The following is a 6,000-nucleotide window of genomic DNA, read 5'->3' as shown; positions in this document are numbered from 1 at the left end:
CTTAATGAATAGAGTCTTTCGGGCTTATTTGGATCAGTTTGTCTTTATTGATGACATCTTGATCTATTCTCGGTCGGAGGATGATCATGCTAGACATCTTCGCATAGTCTTGCAGACACTTCGTGAGCACCAGTTATATGCCAAGTTCGAAAAGTGTGAATTTTGGCAGCGGGAGGTGAAATTTCTAGGTCACGTGGTGTCAGAAAAGGGGATAGCAGTAGATCCGGCCAAGGTTTCAGCGGTGGTTGAGTGGGGACAGCCTACATCACCTACTGAGATTCAGAGTTTTCTCGGTCTGGCAGGATAGTACAGGAGATTCATCCAGGGGTTCTCCAAGATAGCAGGACCACTCACTCATCTGACCAAGAAGGGTGTACAGTTCGTGTTGGATGAACACTGTCAGCGAGCTTTTGATGAGCTGAAAAGGAAGCTGACTTCTGCACCTGTTCTGGCTACTCCGCAGAGCGGGATAGAGTATCTTGTTTACACGGATGCTTCGTTACAGGGTCTTGGATGTGTATTGATGCAGGAGGAGCGACTGATTTCTTATGGATCTCGAAAACTTAAGCCTCATGAGCTTAATTATCCAACACATGATTTGGAGTTGGCAGCAGTGGTCTTTGCCTTGCGTATTTGGAGGCATTATCTGTTGGGTGAGTCCTTCAGATTATTCAGTGATCACAAGAGTCTGCAGTACTTGTTCACTCAGCGGGAGCTGAATATGAGACGGCGCAGGTGGTTGGAGTTTGTAAAAGACTATCATTTTTCTATATAGTACCATCCAGGGAAAGCGAATGTAGTGGCAGATGCACTCAGTCGCCGACCTGTTGGTAGTCTTTCTGCTCTATTCACTACTGAGTGGAATGCTTTGAAGAGTGTAGATGAGTTGTCAGACGCTTTTTATGGCTTGCGTGGTGGTTACACCTTCCATCATTCGCAAGATTTTACAAGCACAACTCACTGATCAGCAGTGTGTCGACAAAGTCGCAGAGATAGCTTCCGAAGAGGTTCCATTCTACTATGTTGGGGCTAATGGAGGTTTAAGGTACAAGGGACCGTTAGTGGTACCTTCTGCTGATGGTTTGAGGAAGGATGTGATCACTGAGACTCACCACTCTGAGTTCTCTGTTCATCCAGGAGGCGATAAGATGTATCAAGATATGAAACGGCAGTTTTGGTGGGCAGGTATGAAGAGGGACATTGCTCTTTTTGTTTCTCAGTGTAGTACTTGTCAGATGGTTAAGATTGATCATCAGAGGCCGCCAGAAGCTTTACAGCCACTACTGATACCGGAGTGGAAATGGGAGAGCATTTCTATGGATTTTGTGGAAGGATTGCCAAATTCTTTCAAGGGGCATAATTTCATATGGGTCATTGTGGATAGGTTGACCAAGTCAGCTCATTTCTTGCCTATTTGCACTGACTACACTTCGGAGCAGTTGGCGAGGCTTTACATTTCAGAGATTGTGAAGCTACATGGCATTCCATTGTCTATTATATCGGACAGGGATTCGAGCTTTGTATCTGGATTTTGGAAGAGTTTTCAGCAGGCTTTAGGTACAGAGTTACACCTTAGTACTGCTTATCATCCTCAGACTGACGGACAGACTGAGAGGGTGAATCAGATTATGGAAGATATGTTTTGGTCGTGTGTTCTGGATTTCAAGGGCCACTGGGAGGAATATTTGCTACTTGTGGAGTTTGCTTATAACAATAGTTTCCAGAAGACTATTGGGATGGCACCTTTTGAGGTGTTATACGGTCGACCGTGTCGATCACCTGTTTGTTGGATGGAGGTTGGAGAAAATTGATTCTTAGGTCCTGAGTTCATCAAGGATACCTCTGAAAAGATTGCTCTTATTCGAGATCGCATGCGTACTGCCCAAAGTAGGCAGAAGAGCTATGCTGATCGTCGCACTCGTGCCTTGGCATTTCGGGTTGGGGATCAGGTTCTTCTCAAAGTATTTCCTATGAAAGGTGTTATGCGCTTTGGGAAGAAAGGGAAGTTGTCTCCGCGGTTTGTCGGTCCATTCATGATTACGGATCGAGTTGGAGCTGTTGCTTATCGGTTGACATTGCCGGATAATTTGGACCGCGTACACAACGTATTCCATGTGTCCATGTTGCGAAAATTTCTGCGAGATGAGGATCATAATCAGCATATCGATGTTGGGGAGATTGAGTTGCAGCCGGATGCAACTTATTTGGAGCCACTATGTTGTATTGTTGACTGTCGGGATCAAATTCTTCATAATAAGGTTATTCCTTTGGTTCGTGTCCAGTGGAGTCATCACAATGAGGCTGAGTCTACTTGGGAAAGGGAGGATGTCATTCGCTCGTAGTTTCCTGAAATTTTGGAAGAAGGTAAGAGCGAATTCCGAGAACGGAATTCCTTTTGTTAGGGGGGAAGAATGTAATACCCCTAATTTTTAAAAGGATAGTCTTGGTATTTTGATAATTGTTTTCTTTTCATTAATTGTTTTATTTAATATTTTGATTGGTTTAATTGTAATTAGTTGTTTGGTTGATCTATTTATTGACTTTCATTATTTAATTGTTTTACTTATTTTAATTTTATTTGCTTAATTGTGTTATTTAATTCTTTGTTAATTGTTTTATTTAGTTTTTGGTTAATTGGTAATTAAAATAAATTAAAGTTACTTGTTTTTCTAAATTCACGTTACTGTAGGATTGGTGGTAAGTAACAGACATGCTTATTCATTTAGATGGTGTTATGGGCCGAATAGGTTTCACATTAGGGCTTCAGTGAGCTTTAGGTTTTGTGTAACCTTATAAATAGACGTAATAAGGCTACCTAGAGTTTTACATACAAACAAATAAAAAAAAAAAAACACAAAGAAAGGAAAACCAGCACACGTCTGTGGAAGTAGCAGAGAGAGAAACAGAGGAGGTTTACAACAATTGTGTTCGCCGGAGGTCTTAGAAGACGGCGTAGAGATTTTGAACAAAGATCTCAAAGGCAAGTTCTATCCTTACTCTCTCCCTTAGGCTTCGTGTTCTTTGCATTCCTAAACTGTTCCAGAATTAATTGTAACTTAAAAAGTTTCTCTGTTCGTGCTAAAGTTTGATACACACCAGTATGTGTTGCATAGTTGTTAAACTGTTAAAACTTGATAGTTGTGTGCATAATTCTTGATTTAAGTTCATGATTAATAATGGTTTAAGGACTTAAACATGGACTGGGAACACAATAGGGTTAGGTTACAGGATTTGGAAGCTATAACAGTGAGGTGTAGAGGCTGTAGAGTTCATCGGAGGAAGGAACGACGAAACAAAGAGGGAGGGAGCCGGCTCCCCTTAGTGTGGAGGCGGCTCCAAGAAATTGGAGCCGGCTCCAATGTTTAAAGGAGGCAGCTCCAATTTTTGGAGACGTCTCCTTGCTCAGTTTTTGTGATTTTCTTCGTTTCCAGTCAGTTTTGCATGCAATGGTTGATTTTGAATTTTCAATTGACTGCAGAATTGAATATGGAAGGTCTAAGTAATGTATAGAGATAAATTAAAGCTTCAGAGGTGGTGTTAACTAAGGTTACTTGTGTAGAAAAGTCTGGACAGTAGGGTTTTAAACAAGTAGTCCCATAGTGTTAAATTATGTGAGTACACTGTGTTTAATTCTGAAATCTTTTGAGACGAATGATATAATTGGAACATGTATAATTCTATATCACGAGTATGTATCTGAATTACACTTGTTTAGAATATGGTAGTGTTGAAGAATAATAATTCTTAAATTAACACTAATGGGATTTTGTAAAACAACCTAAACTAAGTAGGTATATGTACCTACTGTGGTTCTATCTTGATGCTTGCATTAGTATTATTAGTATCAATTGTTGGAGGAATGGACTTTGTTAATGGTTATCTTAAATGTCTGTAATATCAACTATTGAGTATTGAATGATAATTTAAAATAATTTTATCATTATATCTGGTTGAATGAAACAACCTAAACTGAGTAAGTTTGTGTTTATACAGTAACTATAATTCTTGATACTTACATTATGTCCGTTAGTATCAGTGTTGGATATAAAACTAAATCTGTTTATGTATATATCTGATTCTTTTTATTGATGCTTACACTATACCTGCTAGTATCAGTAATGGAAATATGGATTTAGCTGATGTTTACTTTAATTGTTGATGTTATCAACTGCTGGATGATTGGATAGTATACACCGGTATGGAACGGTGGTATGCTAGGGTTGGTTTGGTTTCAAAATACCAAAACCTACCTACTTTGGATTAAGAATTGGATTAACTAAAGGTTAAGTCCTATTAATTGTAGTGTCATGGCAACGACTAGTTGAGCGGCACTACTAGGATTCGGGATGGACTTTAAATATATTGTTATGGTACCTCGATATGGGCTTGAGTCTCAGGATCGACGGTTAGGAAGCGTATATGCATTGGGATGCATAGCTGGATACGATGGTTAGAGGTGTACCCTGTTTAGGTATAGGTACATATGCCCACTTCGTATGCGTTTTAGCATGTTACCTCTATTCAGGTTGAGATCGGCCTGTAGTCCAGTGAGAGTCCTTTAGTGTGACTATATATATATTTACGTACTATTAGCTATTGTTGAATTGTTTAGGATGTACATGCGTATCGGGCCTCTGTTTGGATTGTACGCGTGGGCTTGACCCACTTCTATTTTTCAGGTACATGACAGTTCCAGGCTTAGATGTGTTCGTGCTGAGCAGAGGTCTCTATTCACTCTTCCGACGATGTAGGATTCTCTCCATAGTTTATTTCTAAATGCTTATTACAGTTGCTTTATTTTCCGTTTGGTTGTTTAATTGGGGTCCACTAGAGATGGATTCTCGAGTTGTAAATTGATGGAGTTTTGGAGTTTGGGTTTGATGGATTTTAATAATTATAATATTTTGCGGATTCTATTTTTAGTTCCTTTCAGCTTTAATTTCATTTCTTAATTCATTTTGTATTTCGTGTTCATTATAAAATATTAATTGTTTGATATTCCCTCGGATTTGGGCCTGGGCCTGATCAACCCGTGTCTCGGATCCGAGGGGTATCACAGTTACGTCCACAGGCGATGATGATCCGTATTACTATATAAAAGAAGATTACAAATTGAAGAACGGTTTAGGTCTTCCAGACAATAATCCCTCTTCTCACAATCAAACGTTACCCACCAAATGAAGAAAATTTCACCGAACGCTCTAAAGAAAAATCCCTAATGATTATATGGTTTACATAAAAAAGAAAACCCACTCAAAGACAAACTTCAAATATCTCTCTTGAAGATTGCACACAAAAGGATTTTTTCACACAAAAACCATTATAACTTATTTTGATTTTACCTCTCTTGATCAGAATATTTCTATGGGATTTCTGAAGGATCTCACTGGGATTACCGTATGATCTCCCCATAGGATCATATCGGGATCTCCATTTTTTAAGTTACCGCCTTTGGATACCTTACTTGTCGTTGGTATAAAGCAATTCATTCCTTATCAATTACTTTCCTTAAAGTTTATTATTGCATTATCAAACCCTTAGCTTGTGCATTAAGCTATCCACCCCGCCATACAATTGACCACAAATTCTACCAAAATCCCAACAATTTGAACACACATGCTTCAAGAAGAATATAAATAATCATTGTTAAATGTAAAACATTACAAAGTTAACGAGAGAGAAGAACCAAAATTAGGGTTTTGCCAATGGAGGTAAGGATGAAAGAGCGTCATTATAGAAAGAGAGAATGCACAAAAAAAAAAAAAAAAAAAAAAAAAAAAAAAAAAAAAAAAAAACCATGTTTTAACTCGTACAAAATGGGTAATGCCCATTTTTAAGTTTTTAAAATATTTTGAACAGGTGTTTTGATATGATTAGGCCACATTAGATGGGAAGATGACCTTCTTCCTCCTAGAAAAGACCCAAGTATTGTTTGCGAATAATGAAAGGAGAGAAAAACAAAGAGAGAGATAGAGAGACGAGAGGGAAAAAGAGAGGTGA

This window comes from Cornus florida, unplaced genomic scaffold (genome assembly GCF_030987335.1).
Source record: "Cornus florida cultivar Cherokee Brave unplaced genomic scaffold, ASM3098733v1 CherokeeBrave_3.0.0_Hap2_Chr03, whole genome shotgun sequence".
Lineage (NCBI taxonomy): Eukaryota > Viridiplantae > Streptophyta > Magnoliopsida > Cornales > Cornaceae > Cornus > Cornus florida.
This window is presented reverse-complemented; position numbering follows the sequence as displayed.